The following is a 27,367-nucleotide window of genomic DNA, read 5'->3' on the forward strand; positions in this document are numbered from 1 at the left end:
AATACCAAACTTGGCACACTGAGTCTCCATGACGCACTCTACATCCAGGTGCAGTTTGAAGGAGGATGCACCATGGACGATGGGACTTGCAATACCTGCACTCCCTTCCTAAGACCATTATAACTGCCAACAATGATGGATCAGGACCACAATTTACACAGAGAGCCCGCATAACTCACTCTACATCCTGGTGCGGTTTGGAAGAATTTGACAATGGATGATGGGACTTGCAGTCACTTCACTCACTTCCTGAGACCACTGAGACCCTCGCCAATAACTCATCAAGACTAAACTTGGCACATGGAGCTTCAATGACCCACTCTCCATCCTGGAGCAGTTTGGAGGAGAACAGACCATGGATGATGGGACTTCAAGTACCTCCACTCCCTTCCAAAGATTGCTGCAACCCTCTTCTAATGACCAATCAAGACCACACTTGGCACACAGAGCCCCCATGATCCACTCTACATCCTGCTGCAATTTGAAAGGGGATGGACTTTAGATGATGGGACTTGCAATACCTTCACTCACTTACTGACACCACTGCCACCCTCATCTAATGACTGATAAAGACTAAACTTGGCACACAGAGCCCCCATGACCCACTCTATATCCTGCTGCTGTTTGTAGGAGGATGGCCCATGGATGACGGGACTTCAAGTACCTTCACTCACTTCCTGAAAATAATGCTGCCATTATCCAAAGACCAATAAAGACCAAACTTGGCATACAGAACCGCCATTACCCACTTTCTCTAATAACCCGGGCAACGCCGGGTCCCCAAGCTAGTATATAATAAAAGTCAAAGTTTGTATGCGACGGACAGAAGTGCGGTGAACGTAGGGCGGAGGGATATGTGGCAGCGTTCTGATTGGCTGCCGCTGTGGTGCTATTTGCATATGGTCTCTGATTGGCCAGCTTCAATAGGAGCCCCTGGTGGAGAAGAGGGTTCATGGCAGAAACAGGGCATGACAGAAGGAAATTTGCATATGCTCTCTGATTGGCCAGCCTCAAATCCAACATTCTGAGATGACAAAGAGAGGAAAAGAAAGGCCGGGGGCTGGGTCAGAACACTACCAATACAGACCGAAATAGGCACACAGAGCCCCCATCATCCACTCAACATCCTACTGCAGTTTGGAGGACTATGAACCATGGATGATGGGACTTGCAGTACCACCACTCACATTCTGAGACCGCTGTTAACCTTATCCAATGACTGATCAGGACCAAACTTCGCACATAGACCTCTCATGACCCACTTTACGTCCTGGTGTGGTTTGGCCGGGGATGGACCGTGGATTATGGGACTTGCAGTACCATTGCTCAATTCTTCAGACCACTGCAACCCTCATCCAATTACCAATAAATACCAAACTTGGCACACTGAGTCTCCATGACGCACTCTACATCCAGGTGCAGTTTGAAGGAGGATGCACCATGGACGATGGGACCTGCAATACCTGCACTCCCTTCCTAAGACCATTACAACTGCCAACGATGATGGATCAGGACCACAATTTACACAGAGACCCAGCATGACCCACTCTACATCCTGGTGCGGTTTGGAAGAATTTGACAATGGATGATGGGACTTGCAGTCACTTCACTCACTTTCTGAGACCACTGAGACCCTCGCCAATGACTAATCAAGACTGCACTTGGCACATGGAGCTTCAATGACCCACTCTACATCCTGGAGCAGTTTGGAGGATGACAGACCATGGATGATGGGACTTCAAGTACCTCCACTCCCCAAGACTGCTGCAAAATTCATCTAATGACCAATCAAGACCAAAGTTGGCACACAGAGCTCCCATGACTCACTCTACATCCTGCTGCAGTTTTGGAGAAGGGTGGACCATGGATGATGGAACTTCCAGTACTTTCACTCACATTCTGAGACCTCTGCAAACCTCATCCAATGACGGATCAAGACCAAACTTGGCACATAGACCTCTCATGACCCACTTTACGTCCTGGTGTTGTTTGGAAAAATTTGGAGATGGATGATGGGACTTGCAGTACCTTTGCTCAGTTCCTGAGACCACTGAGACCCTCGCCAATGACTAATCAAGACTAAACCAGGCACATGGAGCTCCAATGACCCACTCTACATCCTTGTACAGTTTCGAGGAGGACAGGCCATGGATGATGGGACTTCAAGTACCTCCACTCCCTTCCGAAGATTGCTGCAACCCTCTTCTAATGACCAATCAAAACCACATTTGGCACACAAAGTCCCCATGATCCACTCTACATCCTGCTGCAGTTTGAAAGGGGATGGACTTTGGATGATGGGACTTGCACTACCTTCACTCACTTACTGACACCACTGCCACCCTCATTCAATGACTGATAAAGACCAAACTTGGCACACAGAGCCCCCATGACCCACTCTATATCCTGCTGCTGTTTGGAGGAGGGTTGTCCATGGATGATGGGACTTCAAGTACCCTCACTCACTTCCTGAAAACAATGCAACCATCATCCAATGACCAATAAAGACCAAACTTGCCATACAGAGCCGCCATTACCCACTTTCTCTAATTACCCGGGCAGCGCCGGGTCCCCAAGCTAGTAGCTGAATAAAATCCAACATTTTCTGCTTTGAATTGGAATATATGGTAGTGTGGACTCAGATAACCTGGTTCAAAGAAGATATTGTGGGATTTTCTATTTTGATATTCTGGGTTATATCGCTGTATAGAAGGGCCCTGGGTTTATTCCCAGGTTTTTGGATGTCTGTTCCTGATTGGCTGGTTCCTAAAAAGAAGGTGACAGTTGAGTAGAAAGCGAAAACTTTGTTTGTGTACCAGAAACTTCATGAAACGCGTGGAGGGCACATTTTCTTTGGCTAGGACAAAGTTGTGGCCCCCTAATCAACATTATACATCTTTTCACAATAAGAGCAATCAGGACCAGACATGTTTAACCCAGGAACAACACCTTGTCTGCACAGATGGTCCTGCAGCTTATATAACCCAGGAATGGAGCTTATACAATGATTCACATCTTCACATGTTTGCATCTTAAGTTTGTTTTTTTATTTTAACAACACTGAAATGTCCAGCGAAAGTCCTGTGGCAGCCATCTTGGGAATCTCTAAATCCCGCAACGAAGCAGCAAGTGTGGATGACAGAAGCAGAAATCCTGGGACCAACAGGTCGCTATGTAGACCTCTTCTGAAGTCCCTGATGTTTTGCCCCTGATTAAAACCCACAATTTGGTGCTGTTTAGAACTGACATTTGTCTTCTGTTTACCTAAGCATGTGTGAAATGCTAAAAACAGACACCAGATAAGCATGCCTTGCCAGCTTCCCCAATATGTTTAAGAGCATAGATCTGTAAAATTGGGACAGAACGAGAAAGAAGATTTCTGCTCAGATCATAAGATGCCAGAGAAAGAAAGAAAAGTCACTGGATGCATTACGAAGATGTTTTAGAACTGGTATGGGCAAACTTCGTCCTTCCAGGTGTTTTGGAGTTCAACACCCACAATTCCTAACAGCCTCAGGCCCCTTCCCTTTCTCCCTCAGTTGCTTAAGGATTTGTGGGAGTTGAACTACAAAACACCAAAACACCTGGAGGGCCGAAGTTTACCCATACCTGCTTTAGAAGGACAACAGTGTTTTTTGCCTGCTTACACAAGACTTACTTGACCAGGTTTTTCCATTTCCTATGTGAAAATTATTTGTTTGGGATAAAGTGTTTATGTAATGTATGGAACTTCTGTTCTTTTTGGTGGCACAGGAAGTTGCCCCTCTTCTTTCAATACTGTTTCAGCCTCTAGTACTGAAGTTTGTGCTTAAGAAGTTATACCCAAAACAACTCAACATCGTTCACCAAGATATAGCTGTACCCTTTTTTCTACCATGCATTTTGTCACTGGCACATTCACCTTTCTTTCCCTCCAGCTGAACTCTGGGAAACCTTGGCTAGCTTTTTTAGTAAAAAAAAATGATAGGGGAAAGTGTGTGTCTCTGTTTGTAGTGACAATGCATTAAGACACTTATATCAGTTCAACCTTTCCCCCTCCAAGAAAGCAGCCAGTATTCTCCAAAGCTGTTGGGCAGGCTCCAGAAGCAGCTCAGGACACCCAGGTCCCCTTGCTCATCCCATTTGTATGCCTGGCATCACACGATGACAAATGCAATAGCACAGGGCAGAGACAAGTGCCCTGTCTCCAGACATCCATCAGGGGAATGACTGTCAGTCCCAGCCAAGCTGAAACAGTAACTCCGTGCCCATGTAGCCAAGACAAGATGATCGTCAAGGGTCTTTGGTGATGTTTTAAAAAACTGGCACCCACTGATTCAGATTAGGAGTACACAGCCTGTCCTCAAAAGAAATCTGAAACATTTTCCTTGCCAGAGTTCAGAACAGTTACTTTTTGCATTTCTCCCAAGCGCTTGGGAGATCCAAGTTGTTGGCATCAGAAGTGTCTGGGCACCCTTTGACCCTGGCCCAAGAAAGCAAGGAACCACACCGGAGATGGGGAGATGTCACTGCTAAGGGGCCTCATCCCTTTGGTTACAGGGGTTTGACCCTTTGTTGGGAAGGGGACTGCAGTTCCCAGAATCCCCCACCAGCCATGGGCATTGCAATCCCCCTCAAAGCTGTCAAAGCTCCAGAGTGTGGGGTCATTGCTCTTGGGACGCCTTCCCAGTGCACATTTTGCACAGAAGTAGGGGCCCAAGCAGGAAAGGCAAGAGCCTGTTTCACAGCCGGCCCTCCTCCCCTCCTGCCTGTTGCATCCCCAGCTGCTATCGAATAGCAGAGCCGTGTGGGTTCCCACCGCTGCTGAAGTTTTGCAGTTGCTCTTTTATCTGTGGATATTATTTATTGGTCTGTGAAATCGGCAGCTCCCTGCCTGCCTCCCTCCCTCCCCATGGCCATTCCCTGACTTGTTTCTTTTTCCGAAGCGCGCAGACGAGGGGGCTAGCCTCCCAGACGCCAAAGGAATCATCTTCTTTCAACAACATTAATTATCTCCGGCTTTCCATAACAAGCAAAGGGGGGATGAGGCAGGAGAGGGAGCGAGGAGCATCATGACATGACCCCTCTGGCTTGCCAACAGGGAAAGCAGCCTGGAAAACCAAATGCCTTTGCTCTGGGATGGATGGGGAAGAGTGGCCGTTGATCCAGCACCTTATCATCCCACCATCCCCTCTTTAATGGGTGGGGGGGGGTGTCTATTTATATATTTGTTAATTAATTAATTAATTAAGGAGCCAGGGTTGAAGGGAAGAAAGATATTCGGGCTCAGCCAAAAAAAGAAAGGACCCTCTTTTGGTTTGGGTTCAACACTCAGAGAAACATGTTTGGGGCAATCCCTTTCCCAATTCCACTGCATGTTCCAAATACAAATTTGGGAAAGTTACCTTTTGGGCTCCAGCTCTCAGAAGTTCTCAGCCACTATGGCCAGTCTCAGAAAATCAATTTCTCTGAGTTCAAGTTCACTGTTTCCCAAACAAAACCTTCTCCTGGACAACACTGAAAGCTTCAAGCGCTGGGGGTCCAAGGCACAGTTTCCAATCTGGGAGCCAGAGGGATAGTCAGTAGGCTTGTTTGATCGTGCTCATTAGTTTCTAAAGTCGTTATTAATTCGTATTTAAATTAGTTTATGATCCAATATCGAGCCATGCAGGAATAGTGTGAAGAGTAATTAAGAATCGAAACAATCTTTTTTCCAAATTTTCATAATTATTTCGTAATTATTTCGTAATTATTAAGACGGGAAAGAAGGAGAGAAAAGGTGCCAGCATTGCCTTTCCTCCCCATCCTCCTCCTCCTCCTCCTCCTCCTCCTCCTCCTCCTGGAGATCTTTTATTATCTTATTACTTATTTTATTATTTTATTATATTATTTATTTTATTATTTTATTAATTTTAAGTGATTTTAATTTGTATTTTTACTAACTTAATGGATTTTAATTTCATCCTGAATTTATTTTAATTTGTTTTCTGTTAGTTGTAAGTTTTATCACCAACAGTCAGCAACAGAGGGAGAGGGATGCTTCAGAAGTTCCCCCTGTCCCATTTGGAGATTTTTTTGCGCATTGCGCAATCGCGTCCACCATTAATGAATCGATTCGTAATTAACGAAATTTCAGAAATTTCAAAATTTTGAAATCTTAAATTTCGGAAGTCCTCTGAAATTCAAAACGCTGGTGCCCCCTGGAAATGAAGCAAGTTTAGAACCAATTTTTTTCTTGATCAAACAAGCCTAATAGTCAGCCTTAGACATTTTATCACTAGAGGCAAGAGACAAGATGGCAGCTCCTCCCATTTGGGGTAGAAAAGCCAACTGGACTGGCAGTTGACTCTTTTCAAGGCCAAGGTGGACTACTACCTTCCACAATGCCACACAGGAGATGGCTAGGACTACTGTCTTTTTTCCCTATTACACTCCTCCCTCTATTTCCATCTGAAAAATGCCAAAGAGCATGTCAACAGCAATCCAGCTGCAATCCATTTCCCATCTTCAACAACCAGGGCACAGCTTTAGCACAGCAGGTTAACCACCAGCTACAATAAATCTTGCCAACTGAAAAGTTGACAGTTCGAAGTCCGGGTCAGGGTGAGCTTCTGGCCTTTAGCCCAGCTTCTGCCTACCTAGCAGTTTTGAAAACAGCAATGTGAGTATATAAATAGATACCGCTTAAAGCGGGGAGGCATTTAAGGCACCCATAAGGAAATGCCATAAAAATGCTGGCAAGTCAATCAAAGAGGACGTTTACAAACAAAGCTCTTTGGCAGGGAAAGTGGAGCGACAGCACCCCCCCCCCCCCCGGGCCAGAACCAAGCACAGCCTCCAAGATGCTGAAGATGGGAAAGCCTATATATATATGTACAGTTGCCTGTGTATAAGAGCAGAATATAATAATAACTATTATTATTATTATTATTATTATTTTATTCTTATATCCTGCCACCATCTCCCTGAAGGGACTCAGGGTGGCTTACTGACTGCACAAAGTGCCTAAAAACAAACATAAAAATGAAGCACAATATAAAATACAATACAATAAAACACATGTGCATATAAAAACATCAACTCAGATTCAAATGCTGTAAATAATAAAATAAATAATAACCAAGGCACCAAATTTTTACTTGACAAGTTGAACTTTACTGACTCCTCTCCAAATCCTGTACAATCCCCACAAGTTGTGCATCTACCTCATTCCCTGATTCGATTCACTTCCCATTAAATATATTATCTTCCTGAGAAATTGAAATGGCTCAGTGTATCTTTGCCCTGTAAGCAATCGTAAAAAGCGATGTTTTTTGTAATGGGCAAAAAAAAAACCAAGTACAAGGGGAGGAATGCCAAGTTTAAAAGATTTCTTTAATTGTAAATTAACGTTCAGGATTAAAGGCACTGGGGCTTTCACTCCTTATTGTGAAAAGCTTTTTAAAAAGTCCCAAGCGGCTCGCCTGTAATCTTCTTTTAAACTGCTAAAATGATAACTTGAGTACACAGAAATACTTTAGGACTAAAAAACACCAGCCTCAAAGTTTATACATGCCAATAGGAAAAGATGTCAGAACTTTTCCTGATTTTTAGGACTTCCTAAAAATCTGAGTGACAGATTTGGTAGACTAAATGGGCCACTGAATTAGCAGATGTTTCATCACATAATAAAAGTGAAAATATGTGTGTGTGGGTGAGGGGGCTAAGAGCCCACTTAAACAGACAGGCTCTTGCTTCCACAAACAGCTATAGCTCCCACTACTCAGGAGACACCAAAGGTGCTCCCTCCAACAACATTCCAGGCTATAGTGAGCGCCATGAACATGTACAAGAGCCCTGCCAATGTCCTCCACAAACACCATACTGCCCACTACCCAAGCGAAAGTTTTCATACAGGGACAATTTTATTCTAGACTAGCTTGGGGACCCGGTGATGCCTGGGTTATTTGAGAAAGGAATTGTGTGTCAAGGTTGGTCTTTATCAGTTATTTATATGGCTTGCAGTGGTCTCAGGAAGTTAGTGAAGGTACCGCAAGTTCCATCATCTGTGGTCCATCCTCCTCCAAACTGCACCAGGATGGAGAGTGGGTAATGGGGGCTCTGTGTGCCAAGTTTGGTCTTGATCAGTCATTGAATGAGGGTTGCAGTGGTCTCAGAAAATAAGTTAAGGTACTGCAAGTCCCATCATCCATAGTCTGTTCTCCCCCAAATCTCACCAGAATGTTGAGTTGGCCATGGGGGCTCTCTGAGTCAAGTTTGGTCTTTATTGGTATTTGGACGAGTGTCACTGTGGCTTCAGGAAGTGAGTTGCAGCAGTCTTGGGAAGTGAGTGGAGGTAGTTGAAGTCCCATCGTCCATCGTCCATCCTCCAAACAGCACCGGGATGTAGAGTGGCTCATGGGGGCTCTGTGTGCCAACTTTGGTCTTTATCAGTCATTAGATGAGGGTTTCAGCAGCCTTGGGAAGTGAGTAGAGGTACTTCAAGTCCCATCATCCATGGTCCCTGCTTGAAACTGCACCAGGATGTAGAATGGGTCATGGGGGCTCTGTGTGCCAAGTTGGGTCTTGATCAGTCAATGGATGAGGTTTGCAGCGGTCTCGGGAAGTGAGTGAAATTACTTAAATTCCCATTATCCGTGTTCCATCCCCTCAAATCTGCACCAGGATATAGAGAGGGTCATGGGGGCTCTGTTTGCGAACTTTGGTCTTGATCAGTCATTGGATGAGGGTTGTAGTGGTCTCGGGAAGTGAGTGGAGGTATTTCAATTCCCATCATCCATGGGCCATCCTCCTCCAAACTGCAGTAGGATGTAGAATGGGTCATGGGTGCTCTGGTTGGGGGCCGCAGTGGTCTGTGGGATCCGAAGCATTGGAAAGTACTAAAAATCCCATCATCCATTGTCCACCCTCCCCCAAACCTCACCAGGATGTAAAGGGTGTCATGGGGGTTATGTGTGCCGAGTTTGGTCTTGTTCAGTCATTGTTGAGGGTGACAGCAGTCTCAGAAAGTGAGTGGAGGTACTTCAAGTCCCATCATTCATGGTCTGTCCTCCTCCAAACCACAGTAGTATGTAGAGTGGGTCATGGGGGCTTTGGGTGCCAAGTTTGGTCTTTATTGATGTTTGTTGGGGGCCACAGTGGTCCGTGGGATCCAAATCGTTTGAAAGTACTACAAATCCCAAAATCTGTGGTCCACCTCCCCCCAAACCACACCAGGATGTAAAAGAGGTAATGGGGGTTATGTGTGCCAAGTTTGGTCCAGGTGCATCACCCGTGTTGGTCACAGTGGCCTGTGAAAGTGGGAGCCAATCAGAAAGCTGCCACATACACCTCCCTACGTCCGCCCTCCACATACAAACATTCACTTTTATTATATACTAGCTTGGAGACCCGGCGCTGCCCGAGTTATTATAGAAAGTGGGTAATGGCGGTTCTGTATGCCAAGTTTGGTCTTTATTGGTCATTGGATGACAGTTGAATTAATTTCAGGAAGTGAGTGACGGTACTGCAAGTCCCATCATCCATGGTCAACCCTCCTCCAAACAGCAGCAGGATATAGAGTGGGTCATGGGGCTCTGTGTGCCAAGTTTGGTCTTTATCAGTCATTGGTTCAGGGTCGCAGTGGTTTCAGTAAGTGAGTAAAGGTACTGCAAGTCCCATCATCCATGGTCAACCCTCCTCCAAACAGCATAGAGATGTAGAGTGGGTTATGGGGGCTCTGTGTGCCAAGTTTGGTCTTGAGCGGACATTAGATGAGGGTTGCAGCAGTGTTGGGAAGGGAGTGGAGGTACTTGAAGTCCCATCATTCATGGTCTGTCCTTCTCGAAAGTGCACCAGGATGTAGAATGGGTCATGGGGACTCTGTGTGCCAAGTTTGGTCTTGATCAGTCATTGGCGAGGGTCTCAGTGGTTTCAGGAAGTGAGTGAAGTTACTGCAAGTCCCATCATCCATCTCCAAATTTTTCCAAACAACACCAGGACGTTAAGTGGGTCTAGGTGCCAAGTTTGGTCTTGATCAGTCATTGGATGAGGTTAACAGCGGTATCAGAATGTGAATGAAGGTACTGAAAGTCCCATCATCCAACCCTTCCCCAAAACTGCAGCAATATGTAGAGTGGGTCATGGGGGCTCTGTGTGCCAAGTTTGGTCTTTTTCGCTAATTGGATGAGGGTTGCAGTGGTCTCAAGAACTGAGCAAAGGTACTGCAAGTCCCATAATCCATGGTCCATCCCCAGCCAAACCACACCAGGACGTAAAGTGGGTCGTGAGAGGTCTATGTGCCAAGTTTGGTCCTGATCAGTCATTGGATGAGGTTAACAGCGGTCTCAGAATGCGAGTGATGGTACTGCAAGTCCCATCATCCATGGTTCATCCTCCTCCAAACTGCAGTAGGATGTAGAGTGGGTCATGGGGGCTCTGTGTGCCAAGTTTGGTCTGTATTGGTAATTTTCTGACTCCGCCCCCTCTGGCCTTTTCCTTTCCTCTCTTTGTCATCTCGGAATCTTGGAATTGAGGCTGGCCAATCAGAGACCATATGCAAATTTGCTTCTGTCATGTCCCCGTTTCTGTCATGAACCCTTTTCTCCACCGGGGGCTCCTGTTGAAGCAGACTAATCAGGGACCATATACAAATAGCACCACAGCAGCAGCCAGTCAGAATCTTGGAACTTTCAGACTGGCCAATCAGAAAGCTGGCACATCCGCCGCATACAAACTTTGACTTTTATTATATACTAGCTTGGGGACCCGGCGCTGCCCGGGTTATTTGAGAAAGTGGGTAATGGCGGTTCTGTATGCCAAGTTTGGTCTTTATTGGTCATTGGATAATGGCTGCATTGTTTTCAGGAAGTGAGTGAAGGAACTTGAAGTCCCATCATCCATGGTCCACCCTCCTCCAAACAACAGCAGGATATATAGTGGGTCATGGGGGCTCTGTGTGCCGAATTTGTCTTTATCAGTCATTGGATGAGGGTCGCAGTGGTTTCAGTAAGTGAGTGAAGGTACTGCAAGTCCCACCATTCATGGTCAACCCTCCTCCAAACTGCAGCAGGATGTAGAGTGGGTCATGGGGGCTCCGTGTGCCAAATTTGGTCTTGATCAGTCATTGGCGAGGGTCTCAGTGGTCTCAGAAAGTGAGTGAAGTTACTGCAAGTCCCATCATCCATCTCCAATTTTTTCCAAACGACACCAGAACGTAAAGTGGGTCATGAGAGCTCTATGTGCCAAGTTTGGTCTTGATCAGTCATTGGATGAGGTTAACAGCGGTCTCGGAATGTGAGTGAATGTACTGAAAGTCCCATCATCCATGGTCAACCCTCCTCCAAAACTGCAGCAATATGTAGAGTGGGTCATGGGGGCTCTGTGTGCCAAGTTTGGTCTTGATTGGTCATTAGATGTGGATTGCAGCAGTCTTGGGAAGGGAGTGGAAGTACTTGAAGTCCCATCATCCATGGTCTGTCCTCCAAAGTGCACCAGGATGTACAGTGGGTTTTGGGGCTCTGTGTGCCAATTTGGCCTTGATTGGTCATTGGATGAGGGTCGCAGTGGTTTCAGTAAGTGAGTAAAGATACTGCAAGTCCCATCATCCATGGTCCATTCCCCATGGAACTGCATCAGGATGTAGAGTGGGCCATGAGTACTCTGTGTGCCATGTTTGGGTCTGGTCTGTGATTTGTAGGGGCTATAATGTTCTGTGGGAAGTGAATCGTACTGCAAATCCCATCATTAGTGGCCCATCCTGCCTTGAACCGCACTGGAAGCCCCATCATCCATCGTCCATCCTTCTCGAAACAGCATCGGGATGTAGAGTGGGTAAAGGGGCTCTGTGTGCCAAGTTTGGTATTGATCGGACATTAGATGAGGGTTGCAGCAGTCTTGGGAAGGGAGTGGAGGCACTCGAAGTCCCATCATCCATGGTCTGTCCTCCTCAAAAGTGCACCAGTATATAGAGTGGGTCAAGGGGCTCTGTGTGCCAAGTTTGGTTTTGATCGGACATTATTTGAGGGTTGCAGCAGTCTTGGGAAGGGAGTGGAGGTACTTGAAGTCCTATCATCCATGGTCTGTCTTCCTCGAAAGTGCACCAGGATGTAGAGTGGGTCATGTGGACTCTGTGTGCCAAGTTTGGTCTTGATCAGTCATTGGCGAGGGTCTCAGTGGTCTCAGGAAGTGAGTGAAGTTACTGCAAGTCCCATCATCCATTGTCAAATTCTTCCAAACCACACCAGGATGTAGAGTGGGTCAGGCGGGCTCTCTGTGTAAATTGTGGTCATGATCCATCATTGTTGGCAGTTGTAATGGTCTTAGGAAGGGAGTGCAGGTATTGCAAGTCCCATCATCCATGGCACATCCTCCTTCAAACCGCACCAGGATGTAGAGTGCGTCATGGAGACTCAGTGTGCCAAGCTTGGTCTTTATCGGTAACTGGATGAGGGTTGAAGTGGTCTCAAGAACTGAGCAAAGGTACTGCAAATCCCATAATCCATGGTCCATCCCTGGCCAAATCACACCAGGACGTAAAGTGGGTCATGAGAGGTCTCTGTGCGAAGTTTGGTCCTGATCAGTCATTGGATGAGGTTAACAGCGGTCTCAGAATGCGAGTGATGGTACTGCAAGTCCCATCATCCATGGTTCATCCTCCTCCAAACTGCAGTAGGATGTAGAGTGGGTCATGGGGGCTCTGTGTGCCAAGTTTGGTCTGTATTGGTAATTTTCTGACTCACCCCTCTGGCCTTTTCCTTTCCTCTCTTTGTCATCTCGGAATCTTGGAATTGAGGCTGGCCAATCAGAGACCATATGCAAATTTCTTTCTCTCATGTCTCCGTTTCTGTCATGAACCCTTTTCTCCACCAGGGGCTCGTGTAAAGCTGGCCAGTCAGAGACCATATGCAAATAGCACCACAGCGGCAGCCAATCAGAATCTTGGAACTTTCAGGCTGGCCAATCAGAATGCTGGCACATACACCGCCACACCGCCACAATTTTGTCCTCCGCATGCAAACTTTGACTTTTATTATATACATAGATATAGATATAGATAGATAGATATAGATATAGATTTTATGTGTTTCCTGCACCACAGGCATCCCAGTGTTTCTTACTGCTATGGTACATGAGAACAATCTTGATAGTCATTTTAATGTATTTTAATTGCTTTTTCTAGGCTTTATGTCTAAATGGTTAATTTATGTTATTAGTATAATGCAGTTTATTCAATTATTCGTATTTGGTCCTCATTTTGGTGTTAATTTCTCTTTTCTCACAAGTTTATGGTTTTTATTTTTGTATTATTCTGCTTATTTTAAAATGTTTATATTTGAGTTGGGCATTAAATGTTTGCCTTTTTGTGTGTAAACCACCCTGAGTCCCCTTGGGAAGAGAAAAAATAAAGTATTATAAATAAATACCATAAATAAAGCATTATTATTATTATTATTATTATTATTCTCTCAGTTGGTGTGGAATTTGCATGACACTGCCCACAGACTCTCCCTTAACCCTTCCCTATTATTTTCTATGGCACTCAGCAAACAGAGGAATGGATCAGCAACTGAACATACCAGAGAGGTTTGGGGAGAATTCACCATGATTTATAGGATTTATAGGACCTGAGATGTATAGTTCACCTGCAATCTAAAAGCACTCGGAATTCCACCAATGATAGACCTGGAACTAACTTGGCACACAGAATCCCAATGACGAACAAAAAAGTACTGAAGGTCTTTGAAGGGATTTATATTAGTTGTAGTTCACCTACATCCAGAGCGCACTATGAATCCAAACTATGGTGGATCTGGACCAAACTTGGCATGCATAACTAAAATGCCCAAATTTGAATACTAGTGGGTTTTGAGGGGAATTTTGGAATTGTAGGTACTGGGAATTATAGTTCACCTGCAATCAATGAGCACTCTGAACTCTACCAAAGATGGAACTGGACTAAACTTGGCACACAGAACCCCCATGTCCAGCAAAAACTGGAGGTCTTTGGGGAAAATTCACCTTGATTTGGGGGAGTTGTAGTTCACCTACATCCAGAGAGCACTGTGAACCCAAACACAGATGGATCTAGATCAAATTAGGCAAGCTCAGGCTTGCCAGGGACATTAAAAACAATAAAAAGGGATTCTTTTCTTAAGTCAGTAGAAAAAGGAAAAACAAGGAGGCGATAGGGCCTCTTCGAGGAGAAGATGGGGCAATGCTGACAGGGGATAAGGAAAAGGCAGAACTACTTAATACCTTCTTTGCCTCGGTCTTCTCACAAAAAGAAAGTCATCTTCAACCTCAGCAAGATGGAGTGGATGAGGGATTAGAGGACATCCAACCCCAAATTGGGAAACAAGTCGTCCAGGAATACCTGGCCACTCTAAATGAGTTCAAGTCCCCAGGGCCAGATCAACTACACCCAAGAGTATTGAAGGAACTAGCGGAAGTCATTTCGGAACCATTGGCAACCATCTTTGAGAGTTCTTGGAGAACGGGAGAAGTTCCAGCATAGAATCATAGAATCATAGAATCATAGAATCATAGAGTTGGAAGAGACCTCATGGGCCATCCAGTCCAACCCCCTGCCAAGAAGCAGGAATATTGCATTCAAATCACCCCTGACAAATGGCCATCCAGCCTCTGCTTAAAAGCTTCCAAAGAAGGAGCCTCCACCACACTCCGGGGCAGAGAGTTCCACTGCTGAACGGCTCTCACAGTCAGGAAGTTCTTCCTAATGTTCAGATGGAATCTCCTCTCTTGTAGTTTGAAGCCATTGTTCCGCGTCCTAGTCTCCAAGGAAGCAGAAAACAAGCTTGCTCCCTCCTCCCTGTGGCTTCCTCTCACATATTTATACATGGCTATCATATCTCCTCTCAGCCTTCTCTTCTTCAGGCTAAACATGCCCAGTTCCCTAAGCCGCTCCTCATAGGGCTTGTTCTCCAGACCCTTGATCATTTTAGTCGCCCTCCTCTGGACAGATTGGAGGAGGGCCAATGTGGTCCCAATCTTCAAGAAGAGAAAAAAGGATGACCCAAACAACTACCGTCCGGTCAGCCTCACATCGATACCAGGCAAGATTCTGGAAAAGATTGTTAAGGAAGTGGTCTGCAAACACTTAGAAGCAAATGCGGTCATCGCTAATAGTCAACATGGATTTATCAAAAACAAGTCATGCCAGACTAATCTGATCTCTTTTTTCGATAGAGTTACAAGCTGGGTAGATGAGGGGAATGCCGTGGATGTAGCGTACCTGGATTTCAGTAAGGCCTTCGACAAGGTCCCCCATGACCTTCTGGCAAGGAAACTAGTCCAATGTGGGCTAGGCAAAACTACGGTGAGGTGGATCTGTAATTGGTTATATGGACGAACCCAGAGGGTGCTCACTAATGCTTCCTCTTCATCCTGGAAAGAAGTGACAAGTGGAGTGCCGCAGGGTTCCGTCCTGGGCCCGGTCCTGCTCAACATCTTTATTAATGACTTAGATGAAGGGTTAGAAGGCAGGATCATCAAGTTTGCAGACGACACCAAATTGGGAGGGATAGCCAATAGGGCTGGGCGGTTTCGTTTCGTAATTTCGTAATTCGTTAAAAATTCGTTATTTTTTTTATAACGAAGCGATAACGAACCATTCAGGAGCAACTAAAAAACGAAATGAATTTTTAAATTCGTTTCGTAATTGTTTCGTAATTTACGAAATTTCGTAAATATCGAACTTTTTAAAAGAAAAATTTCGGAATTCTTTTAAAAATCGAAACGTAAAAACCCCCAAAAAACGAATCGATTTTAGAAACAAATTTTTCCGTGGTTGCCCAGCCCTAATAGCCAATACTCCAGAGGACAGGAGCAGGATTCAAAATGATCTTGACAGATTAGAGAGATGGGCCAAAACTAACAAAATGAAGTTCAACAGTGACAAATGCAAGATACTCCACTTTGGCAGAAAAAACGAAATGCAAAGATACAGAATGGGGGATGCCTGGCTTGAGAGCAGTACGTGTGAAAAAGATCTTGGAGTCCTCGTGGACAACAAGTTAAACATGAGCCAACAATGTCATGTGGCGGCAAAAAAAGCCAATGGGATTTTGGCCTGCATTAATAGGAGCATAGTGTCTAGATCTAGGGAAGTAATGCTACCCCTCCATTCTGCTCTGGTTAGACCACATCTGGAATATTGTGTCCAATTCTGGGCACCACATTTCAAGAAAGATATTGACAAGCTGGAATGTGTCCAGAGGAGGGCGACTAAAATGATCAAGGGTCTGGAGAACAAGCCCTATGAGGAGCGGCTTAAGGAGCTCAGCATGTTTAGCCTGAAGAAGAGAAGGCTGAGAGGAGATATGATAGCCATGTATAAATATGTGAGAGGAAGCCACAGGGAGGAGGGAGCAAGCTTGTTTTCTGTTTCCTTGGAGACTAGGACGCGGAACAATGGCTTCAAACTACAAGAGAGGAGATTCCATCTGAACATGAGGAAGAACTTCCTGACTGTGAGAGCCGTTCAGCAGTGGAACTCTCTGCCCTGGAGTGTGGTGGAGGCTCCTTCTTTGGAAGCTTTTAAAAAGGGGCTGGATGGCCATCTGTCAGGGGTGATTTGAATGCAATGTTCCTGCTTCTTGGCAGGGGGTTGGACTGGATGGCCCATGAGGTCTCTTCCAACTCTTTGATTCTATGATTCTAAGCCAAAATATCTATGATTCTATGCCAAAATTTGATTACTGGAGGGTTTGGGGGGGGGGGGGGAACTGGCCTTCCTTTCTGGGAGTCGTAGTTCACCCACAACCAGATAAACTGTGACCTCCACCGATGATGGGTCTGGACCAAACTTGGCACACAGAACCCCCATGATTAACTCAACCTATTGAAGGTGTTTCAGGGGACTAACTCACCATAGTGGGAGTTGTAGTTTACCCTACAGCCAGAGATCACACTGAACCCCACCAATGATGCATCTACAGCAAACTTGCCCAACATAACAAACTTTCAGTACTGACGGAGTTTTTGGGAGTTAACCTGGCGTGACATGAGTTGTAGTTCACCCACAACCTTATGCATTTTTTAGAATTAAAAATGGACTTTTTCAAATAACCTGGGAAATGCCAGGTACCAAAGCTAGTTGCAAATAAAAACCCAAAACTGAACAATATGATTTTCTTGGGGATATGGCCCCTGCCCATCAAAAATCAATCGTAAACCCACTTACTGCTGTGTAAGCCCCACTGAACTTTGTGGGTGTTACTTTGAAGTCCATATTTACAGGACCACACCATAAATGTCCACTTTGGACTTAATTATATTGTTGTGCTAGCTGTTGTTCGATGAACTTTAACCTCGACAGTGCTCTGGGGATGAGCAGGCCAGAAATTCAGATACAAAAATGCCACAATCACGTCTAATAAATACAAAAATTGACTCTGTTCATAGCTATTTCAGATGATAAATGCTTGCAGATTTATAACCACTGTTCATGCAAGTACTACATTACATGTAAATCAATACCATAAAGAACAATTTGCTAAAAATACCCACACCCTGTTTACTTTCAGACTGTATTAATAACATTTTGATCCTTAACAGCCTGTAACTAAAATCCCTCTGGCCAGAATAAGACCAAAGTTGTACAGAAATTAATTAAACATGAAACGGGGTTATTACAGCAGCAACGTTGAAGTGTATTTACAGGGGCCAAAGTTCCTCTGGAATGAGCAGAACTTACTCCCAAGTAAATGCATTTGCTGGACAGCTGTCAGCTTCCTGAGTGCAAACTATTAGCAACACTAGGATTCAACCATTCACATGCAGCCAAAGCCCCTTCCATAGGTATGCGAGTGAAAACCCATCTGCAACTAGGTTCACACCAAAGAGGGTGTTACAGCCAAGCCAGGGATGCAAAAAAATGTGCATACGTTTGCAAAAAGGTGATCCCCCTCCCCCAATTCACGCAATGCACTTAAAAATGCTTCCAAACTTTGGATCAAGCTTTTTGTCAGGCGCATTAGTGCACTTTTGGGCAATCTCTCTAGCAGGGATGTGGCACTCAGGTCCAACTGTCAGCCACAGTTCTCCCCAACCCTACATGGCCATGCTGTGCGGAGCTGGGCCCTTCTGCATGGCATCTATGTGCTTTTTTCCTGAGCCGTAGGCCAGCTCAACCCTACTCCCTCCTAGAGTCAATCCTCTGAGCCCAGGGATGAGGTTACCCATGGCCTCCCTGCAGGATTCACTGCGGTCACACAGTTTTCATCTAACCCTCATGCATTGAAGGTGAACCATTTGCACACCTGGGCATTGGACTGGTGTCTCTAATCCTTCTTGACACAAAGAATGGCCCAGCCCAAGCCCAGGTGATCTGATCTGCACCGAGATGGTACCTTGAGCACCCTTTCTCCTGAGGAAGAAATGGAACCTCGGGTCCTTTTATAGGCTCTCAGGCTCAACCTTTGGGGCTCCTTCAAGTCAAAAGCAAGAAAAGTCAAAGGAGCCCCCCACTGCTCATCCAGCAGGTCAAGACCCTCCCTCCCCTGGAAAGACAGGTAGAAGCTCTTCCCTCGAGGTCCCACCCCAACACACATCCGGCACTGAGTGAGCAGCTTAAAGAGACATCTCCCATTGTAACTACATAACTCCAAATAAAAAGACAAAGCTCCAACATGGTGCAATTAAAGTAGAAGGCATTGATTTCTGCCCTGTACCGGCCTGGCTCATTAATTCCAGATGCTCCTTCAAAGCAATTCCGGCAGTGCAGACGCTCTTTCCAAGAGAAGGCCAACGGGAGGATATTGGATTTTGGCATTCCTCACCACGGTCGGCCTTTACTGCCAGCCAGTTGCCAAGCAAACAGCCGCTGCCCAAAGAACTCAGCTCCTGCCCAAGGAGTACAAGACCACAGTCTGTCTGGACATTTCTATGCACTTCCAGGTACACCAAAAAGATTGTAAAACTGTTCTGAAACAGGCCACTGAGAAAATAGAAAACTGGCAGACTGGGTAGGGCCACAGTTGATTTAGGCCTCTGCTTCCAATAATGTGCCTCCAAGAGAGGTTCCCAAGTGGGAACATCCAGTGTTGACAGCTGGTGAGTAGAGACAGACTGCTCTTGAGTGGGGAGGCTCCACTGTCTTGGACAGAAAGACCCACTACAAGGGGTCTTTGTTATTAAAAGTAATATATGCTCGAAAGCCGTAACATTCAAACATGAAATTTCACTTCCTCAAAGGTAGAGTTATAATATTAGGAAGAGGACAGTAATTCACAAGTCACATCACTGGCTCATCACAGTACTGTCTACACTGGAAGGGAAAGCAGGAACAAATGCCCATGGCCAAGCCGGATAGAGGGCTCTGGAAGCTGCAGTTCAAAAACCTAAAGGTGCCAGACTGTGTGTGCCCACATGCAGAAGCATGCAACTTCTTCACAACAAGCTGGGATGCCCCCCCCCCCCCCCGCCGCAATTTGGGTTTATCCAAAACTGGGGAAGCCAGCTACTGCTGCTGCTTATTGTTCCCAGCTCAAACTTTCCGAACAACTCTGTGTTTCAGCTGCAAAAATTTCACCAATCGGCAAAGAAGAGGATCCAATTTACTGTCCCCGCTCTTCCCACTTCCACCCATATCGCCTGATAAATCAAAAGACCGTTTCCCAAATAAAGGGTTCCCTTTGTCTAAATGTTGTATGGGAACAAACATTGCCCTTGCTCATTTCAGAGGCCGATACACGGTCCAGGGGTCAGCCCCATTTAGCGGCAAATAAAGTGCCCGCTTTTTGAACTGGCAGCTCAGGTTACTTACCCTGCTCCTCCGTTTGCACAGCTATCAGAATGAATTGAACTGAGATCACTTCATGCGCCAAATACCATGTAGTTTCAATTGTCATGGCCAGATTACTTGCCGTTAGAATGAATGCCAGGCAGGGCTCCCTCCCCCTGCCCACCACTCGACGCACTCCGATGTGAACAAGAGTTGCAGATTAGGAGGAAGGGGTGCCCGCCTTGGGTTTCAACACAGATTAATAAGCAGTGACAGCACTAAGTCCACTCTAATTAAGGATGCTGAAAGATGCCATGGCTGTATACAACGTGAAATGGGGATGAGATTGGGCGCCCCAAATCAAAACAAATCAGAGCTTTCCCCCGCCAGCACCAACTCCATTGCGCCTTGTCCCCCTCCACAAAACTTTATTCTGTTCTTTGAAACTGAAAATAGGACTTTAGTTAAAAGCAGGCAAGGGGCAAGGTGACTGGCACTGTGGGTTGAGCCAGGAGCCCTGGGAGTGAAGACTGTCACCTATTCACGGGACCAACGCACAAAGATGGGATGGCAAGTTGGGGAATCCAGAGCCCATCTCTGGGAGCCAATTTTTCTACCTGATCAGAACAGGAGTCTTCTGCACATTTGGCAAAATGAGACCACACACATCCTAGTAAATGAGCCATATGTGTGTATACAGTTTCAAATCACTTATGTTGACTTATAATGACCACATGGATTCCATAGGGCTGCCTCAGACAAGGAATATTCAGGCTACATCTTTTATACTGTAGAATGAATGCAGTTTGGCCCCACTTTACCATAGTTTAATGTAATGGGAACACAGGAATTATAGTTTTACATGGTATTTAGCCAGACTGCTGGGTACCCCAACAAAATACAAACCCCATAATTTTGAGCCTTAGCTGTTGAAGTGGAGTCAAACTGCACGCATTCTACAGTGTAGCTATAGCCTCAGGAGTGTTTTCTCCAGTTCCTTCCTCTAAAAGATCGCTTAAAACACCTGGGATGCCTTGAGGGTCCGAGTCCTAACCAGAGCTGACCCTTCTTGCCAGACAGGATTGGTGGTCTTTAGAACATTTAGACCCTCAATGTGCCACATACAATTCACTGAAAGTAATCACAAAACAATCACCAAGAAAAGATCACACAAAATTATTAACAGACAAACACCTACAAATCAGTAATAAACTCAGAGATTCTATGACCAAGATGAACAGTCTATTAATTTATTTCTTCTTGTATTCATCCATGTGCCAGTCACTACCATCAGGCTATAAAGTAGCCTTGTCACACTACAGGATCAACTGTATACATCTTGTAAACATGCATACAAACCCATTTAAATGTCATGTTCCAGATGGTTCGTAAGTGGGAACTTTTTTTCTAGTGATTTGAACACAAAGTTTTCAAAAGTTGACATATGGAAGAGTAAAAACTCGAAATCTGATCTTTCCCATATTTTGCCTTTCCATGCTACCACTGAGTGGAAAGAGGGTTGTGAGTGTGTGTGCGTGTACATGTCACAAGCAATGAAGCCTCCGCCTCTGATGTCAGGTTCTTTCCCGCTTGCAAAGAGACCAGACAATGATTTATGAGATTTTATTTCCACGTTCCTTTAAAGCTATAATGTGACGATAAAACACAAGGCTTACAGTGGCACTTCCATTTCATCCGAGTCTCCCATTAACCCACAGTCCATTCCTTCTTGCCTCGTTGTGGCCTCATCCTACTCCCAGGACACTGCACCCCCAGCCAGAAAAGGACACAAGATGACTCAGAAGTAACGCAAAATGCCATATTATTATAGCAAAACCACCTTGGCAAGCCCAGTTTCAGGGAATCCGCTGACATTTCAGCAAAGTTCTTGGCTGGTGGCTCCCAAGTCAGTGGGACAGTGAATTTGCTTGAAATTTGCATCTAGACTTTAAAGCACTGGTTCCCAACCTGTGGTCTGTGGACCACCAGTGGTCTGCAAGAACTAAAATATGGTCCGCAGTCTCACTGTTACTACACCATTGCACTGAGAGCGATTGGTTTTGTGAAACCCTCTTATAGTGCTAAGTGTTTAAAAAAATCCACAGATAATAGCATAGCCCAACTATTTTTTTTCTTGGTGTCTTCATTTTTAGGCCTGTTCCTGGGGGTTTTTGGGGTGCTGATTCAGAAAATTGCATTGGATAGACCACATCAGCTCTAGATGATTAAATATGGTTTTCTGTGGGCGAGTAGAAGGCAACTACTGGATGGCATATGTTCTGTATCAGAAACTAGAGCTGATGTGGTCCATCCAATGCAATTTTCTGAATCAGCACCCCAAAAAACCCCCAGGAACAGGCCTAAAAATGAAGACACCAAGAAAAAAATAGTTGGGCTATGCTATTATCTGTGGATTTTTTTAACACTTAGCACTATAAGAGGGTTTCACAAAACCAATCGCTCTCAGTGCAATGGTGTAGGAACAGTGAGACCGCGGACCATATTTTAGTTCTTGCAGACCACTGGTGGTCCACAGACCACAGGTTGGGAACCAGTGCTTTAAAGTCTAGATGCAAATTTCAAGCAAATTCACTGTCCCACTGACTTGGGAGCCACCAGCCAAGAACTTTGCTGAAATGTCAGCGGAGTCCCTGAAACTGGGCTTGCCAAGGTGGTTTTGCTATAATAATATGGCATCACCAAACCTAATCTAAAGTCAACCAAAAACTCATTTGGAACCCTTTTGATACTAATGTTGGAGAGTGGTCCCTGGTCAAAATGATCCCTGGTTATGTGGTCCCTGGTCAAAAAAAAAGGTTGGGAACCACTGCTTTAAAGGAAGGAGCCATGGTGCTGGACCCAATCTTCAAAACAAACCCAGCACCTTGGACAGCTCCTTTAAGATTCAGATTACTACCCGGAGTGCTTTCTCCATCCCACTGACATACATGGAAGTTGCCACTGTTGCAACTTGCACTCCAGATGGAGAACTGTCAACTAGGAATTGGCCACCAAGGGTAAGCCAAGATGTTCAGGTTTGCCAGGTAGAGGGACTGAAAGAGAGACAATGCCATATTTCCTATTAGAGCCAACCCTTGTCAAATGTAAGACAGAATAGGGTAAACAGCATCACCTGACCCTCTTAAACTCAAAAGAGGCTAACCTGACAGTTTCATCTTTGGCCTGTGCTGATGGGGGCATCATCTAAGTAGCCAGAAGCCCCCAGATCTGATCTCTGGAGCTAAGCAGACCTCTTCCTCAACCAAAGAGAAAGAAAAGCTGGGCTATGAATTTAGCCATGGTATTTCCTTGGGTCCATGTTATCTGGGTTTTGCATCCTCCCTCGAAAGAAACCCTGGCCCATGCTTTCCCCTGAAGAAAATGCCTAGTTTAAGTGCTTGGCTGTTGTGGTTCAGCCAGAGGATGAATACGAAGGAATTGTTCAATCAGAGGTTGTGAGGACTGGTTGGCTTTCCAGTGTGGGAAATGAAGGGATTTTAGATCACGATTCTGTCTGGGAGAATGGGTCTTTGTCTAGTGAGAGAGAAATGGCTTCAGAGCAGAGCGGAGATGGAGATCCTGTGGCATCAGAAGATAGGGAGAACCTTTCCCCTAGTCATGCCTTGGCAACAGAAGATAAGGAGCTGGAAGGAAGAGATCTTTCCCCTGAGAAAACACCTGAGGTTAGTAGGAGTTTGAGGCTCGATCAGGAAGGCCACAGACACTCCCTGAGAAATCCTTGAAGCAACAGAGCAGATGTCAAAGGTATGACTTCATAACTTTGTGGTCCTTAAATTAAAGTGTTGTTTACTAAAAGAGTTAGAGCAGGCAACGCTGTGTTACCATGTACACCTTGGTCTTGTTCCATATTCAAGTCTACGTTTAAGTTCTTTGGAAAAGTTTTGTGCTCATGTTCATGGTTTCATGTTTTAGAAGAAGTCCCTGTGTTCCTGGTTATGGATTTATGCTTATGTTTTGCTTCTTGATTTTCCATGTACCTTGTCACTTTTGATTAAAACTCTGATATATGGACTATTGCATTTTAATAGCCCTTTTTCCTATTGCTTTTTGGGACATTGCTTTTTGTATTGCTTTTTGCCTTTTAAAATTTGTTTTCTTCAATAAACTGTTTAGTTAGTTATACTGGACTCTTGTGTGGTGCAAAGGTGACTCCAGGCCAGAGTGCAGCACTGACGTCCCCAGCAAAAAGTCTGAGAAGAGAGGTGTCCCCTTGGCAGAGCAAGAGAGAATGCCAGCCACTGCAGACAGTGCTGGGAGAAAAAGATTATTAGTCTAACTGTGGTTCAGCCAGCGCTGTCTGCGTCATTGGATTAGAATCCAGTGGTTCTCAAAAATACAAAGGCACCCAAGACACAATCAATAAATACAATTAAGCAATTTTGGAGTAAAATTCTAATTTCAATTAAACTTTCAAGCAAATGCTTCTTTCCTTTACAATAAGTGAAAATCAGCAGTCCTTAGATCATTTCATTCCAGAATATGCATCAATTCACTGCAAAGCACAATACTCACATGCAGTTTGTAATATCTGCATTTTACATGTAGCTGCTGCATTTTGAAGTAGGGCAGTCCATTCTCTCACCTGGAAAATTAACCCTCCATCAGACAGCCTGGATAGAGCTGGCCAAAGCCTGCAACATCCCAAACAAACAAACAAACAAACAAACAAGGTGCAGGCAAGGTACACAACTGGATTCCTAGGAGGATAATCAGAGCCCTGGAGGGTCAAAATTCATTCATGCGTGGCATTCAACATGGAATGCCTTTTGACTTTGAAGTCATCTTATCGAAGACAAACCGAATCAGTGTTTATGGCTTCCTTGAAAATCTCATTTAAAAAGAGAGGGAGAAAAGGATGATATTTGGAGGAAGATTCTACCACAATGAAAAGAATATGTCTTAAAGGCAGTGTGCCATAAAGTCCCATTGCCCCGCAACACACACACACACACTACTGCCCTTTGTGAACTTGTCAAAGAGATGACTGACAGCTGTCAGAAATGATCATCAAAGAAAATTAAAAAGGTTGATCTGAGGGCACACAGATGCTGGTAGGAGCCCCTTCCAACCTCCAGCCAGCTGCCACCTGACAAGCGAAAGGGAGGCTGGGTGCCAGGGGGGCAAAGCCAAGCGGAGAAGGCCTAGGGGGGCATCTTGAAGGGCAGAGTCAGAGGTTGGCATGGCATAAAGGGATAAATGGGCCCGCTGGAGCCAAAAGGCACATTCCACTCTCATAGGAGCACAGTATAGAGACCCAGATTGGGGTTCAGCTAGGATGGTCATTCTGCTGGCAGTAAAAGGTCTGACAGTGCCATCCTGCTGATTATAAGGAAAGCCTGCAGGCCCAACAGTTCGCCATTCTCCTCAAGTGGGCACAGAGCTGTCTATCCAATGTGCTTTCACAAGCAATGTGACAAGACATCCATCCCTGCTTCTCAAAATTTTCTTTAAATATTGAAAGAAAAAAAGCAATAGCAGCAAGGGGGTAGAAAGATATGTTAAAAGTGGGTAGAAGAAATAAACACGCATGGCTAAGAACAGGGGGCTTAAAATGAGAGACAGGTTGATAATAATATGTAAAGTACATGCCTTCTAGCCACCTTGTAATGTCTTAGAAGCAGCTCCTCTGCTTTGTATCAGCAAGACAGCAGGGACAATAAATAAAAATATTTTAAAATATAATATCTACAAGGGTGAGTCAAAAAGTAATGCCTCCATCACTCTAACTTTTATTTCCTTCACGGGTACTGGTCGATCTAGGTATGATATGATAGAGGTAACTTTACTGATGGTCTTTTTTTCCGATTGACTGATTAGAACCATGAATCTAAAGCTAAATGAAAGAGTCGTCATATAATTTCTGGCCAAAGAAAGTTATGCACCTAAGGAAATCCATTAATGCTTGAAGAATGTTTATAATTTGGCCCCTTCTGATTTTGATCTGTTTGGATCTCTGAAAGACAACCTACCTGGTTTCAGATTCAATTACTCAAATGACATTCAAACAGCTTTGAAATCATGGGTCACAAGGCCAAACCCCGAATTTTTTTTGAAATGGTTTTGATGCCTGGTTTAAACAATGGAACAAATGTGTCCAAATTGATGGTGACTATGTTGAATGGAAGTTTTGCGTAGAGGACAGCTCAGACTATGATCTGGAGCAACTTCTGCTGTTATAGGTTCATTCATAACGTTTTTATAACACAGGAGGCAAAACTTTTTGACTCACCCTCGTATATGTGTGTGTGTGTATGTGCCTTTGGGACTCCATCTGCATTTTCAGAAAAATTTGCTAGTTGTTTTGGACAACTTGGTTTTGGGAAGAGAAAAGTGGAATATCAATGTTAACAGCAAAACAAGGAGAAGGATGAATAGTACAAAGAGCAAGGGACTCGGGTTTGCAGCTGGCAGGGGATGGATCTCTCTCCTTAGCAGCCACATCATAATCCTTTGCACTAATTGCATTCAATGAATGGAGCAAGGAGAAAGTTTTGGGTTAAGTGGCTCCCCTTTCATCTCGCCATGTGACTCTTTCTTCTGCCAGGAAGAGTTAACGAATTCTAGGCCCACTGAGTCCAGGCCCCATGCTACCTCCTAGAACAGATATCCCCATTTCCAAATAAGCTGGGGCAAGTGAAAGGAGCCATCCAATCCTATTGGTATGAACTCTAAAAAAAACCGCCATTCCCCCTCAATGATCAACACTCAGGCCAAGCCCAATTAAACCTCTTGCTTGGGAAAGGCATAAAATCACAAGGGGAGAATGGTGGGAAAAAGCACAACTCTAGCAAAACTGCCCCCTTACAAGCAGCAAAAGCTGAAGAAACAAATGTTATTGTATTTCCCAGGCTTCTGAACAATAAGAGATAAGGATGCGAACACATAATTTGAAACATTTAGGGAAAGCCTGTGTGATCAAGGGCAGCCTTTTCCAACTCAGCCACCAGAAGTTACGCCAAGCTCTTCCCACTCAGTTGGGAGTGAATTTAGAGAGAAACCCCATCTAAAAAAACCAACTGTTTTTATTATAATTTTACAAAAAGAAGCCTGGGGGTTTGGGGGACACACTGTGATTGCAGGGATTGCCTAGAATCTATGAGCCTCACATACATATACATACCATACACAGTGGGATCAAGCTGTCAGAACACATTGGGCAAAAGCAAGGCAAGTGCATGGTGATGGATGGACAAGGACTGAGAACAGAAAGCTTTCATTCTGAGGTGGATTTGGAGGAGGCCAAACTTTCCAAGTCCCACATGACTGCGCTGGGTTCCCATGCCGAGATGTTCTTTGGACTAGATCAATTGTGTGCTGCAGCAGTGCAGTCGGACCTGCCTCGTGTCAGGAGGTGAACCTGCAACAGAGCCATTCAGAGCTTTCTGTGCTTCCCAGTAATATCGATCATGGAGCAATAACAGCCGGTATAATTTTGCTTAGCTTCAAATACTTGGTGGATCGCGCTCTGGCTGTACGGTTATAAAGCATTCTTTAAAAACATGAGAAAAAGATTAAGCAAGCTTATGGCCAATAATATACTGTACGCTGTCTATCAGGCAGCCTGCCTCACCATCACAGGCCCAACTATTAAGTACTTATTTAAAAGGCCTTTCAAGCGGATGGGAGTGTGGGGGAGAGCAGCAA

General features: G+C 45.0%; 1 protein-coding gene across 12 annotated transcripts in view; it reads right to left on the reverse strand.

Annotated features, from left to right (window-relative positions):
* CUX2 (cut like homeobox 2) overlaps positions 1-27,367 on the reverse strand; it is a 199,329-nt gene that overhangs the window by 133,713 nt on the left and 38,249 nt on the right. The window contains exon 1 of one of the 12 annotated variants that reach the window (XM_060786037.2): positions 19,745-19,808. The exons of the other annotated variants lie outside the window; for them this stretch is intronic. The gene's annotated coding sequence lies outside the window, so the exon portion shown is untranslated. Of the gene's footprint in view, positions 1-19,744; positions 19,809-27,367 lie in introns of those variants that run through there. 12 annotated transcript variants of the gene reach the window in all.

The sequence above is a fragment of the Anolis sagrei genome, chromosome X, assembly GCF_037176765.1.
Source record: "Anolis sagrei isolate rAnoSag1 chromosome X, rAnoSag1.mat, whole genome shotgun sequence".
NCBI classification, from domain to species: Eukaryota; Metazoa; Chordata; class Lepidosauria; order Squamata; family Dactyloidae; genus Anolis; species Anolis sagrei.